This window comes from Frankliniella occidentalis, unplaced genomic scaffold, assembly GCF_000697945.3.
Source record: "Frankliniella occidentalis isolate FOCC.00 unplaced genomic scaffold, Focc_3.1 Scaffold299, whole genome shotgun sequence".
NCBI classification, from domain to species: Eukaryota; Metazoa; Arthropoda; class Insecta; order Thysanoptera; family Thripidae; genus Frankliniella; species Frankliniella occidentalis.
The window spans coordinates 88626-89541 of record NW_026267425.1 but is presented as its reverse complement, the minus strand read 5'-3'; the positions used below and the strand labels follow the sequence as shown (position 1 = coordinate 89541).

The following is a 916-nucleotide window of genomic DNA, read 5'->3' as shown; positions in this document are numbered from 1 at the left end:
CAGAACAGCCAGATCCAATATTGCTTGCCGTCGCAGTACGCTGAGCTTGGCGAGGTGCCGTCAAAGTAGCAGGAGGACACGGTGATGCCCTTGTTAGTCTTCTGGTAGCTCACCAGGTGCCGTGCTTATTGTTGTCCATGGAGTTGCCAACAAGGTGGACGTAGTTCTGAACACAGAGCCCGTTAGTGACGTTGATCGAGCTTTGCTCAAGACACACGGCACCTGCGGCCGGCGGGGTAGGCGTCCGCACGACGCAGTGGTGCGTCGCGCGGTGGCGGTGCCCAAACGATTTCGCCGAGGTGGGTCAGAGTACGCTGACACCCTCCCTTTTTAATCATCTGACCTCCCCTTTCATTTTTTTTCTTCTGAATATATAATAATACATACTACTCTACATATGCACAGATCTTGTGAAAGGTGAATGGTGGTTATACGGGACCATTTTGCTGGCTGTGTCATGGTATTTACTAAGTTGCTTATCTCTTAGGAGGCAGGTGCAATTAATCAGTCGAAATTTGCAAATATCGAAACGAATCAGTACTTCTGTTATGCTATTCACTACACAAAACACAAAGACACGACACTCGTGTAGTGGATTAGGTTTTGGACGGCTCACAGTATCATGAAAGATCAAAGAAATCGCGAGCGAAGCGAGCGATAAAAGTTCTGGACGGAAACGAATTACCTCCGTGACCGACGCGACAAGAGTCTTAAGTCTTAAAGAAAAAGGGCCAGATGCCAGACCCAGTGAGGCAAGGCACACGAGTGTACTTAACTGCTTGATAAATGATAGAAACATTTTACCTTTTTTATTGGGATATTTTTGCATTTTTATGTTTTTTTACAATTACATTTTTTTTGTTCGTGTGTCTCTTAGACATGCGAAGAGGAGCCAAACGCTGTAAAGAATTTAACG

The 916-nt window shown here is 45.7% G+C and overlaps 1 protein-coding gene across 1 annotated transcript in view; it reads left to right on the top strand.

Annotated features, from left to right (window-relative positions):
- Positions 1–916, top strand: part of LOC113211041 (ankyrin-1-like) — a gene marked incomplete at its 3' end in the record, with an annotated part of 37629 nt that overhangs the window by 14825 nt on the left and 21888 nt on the right.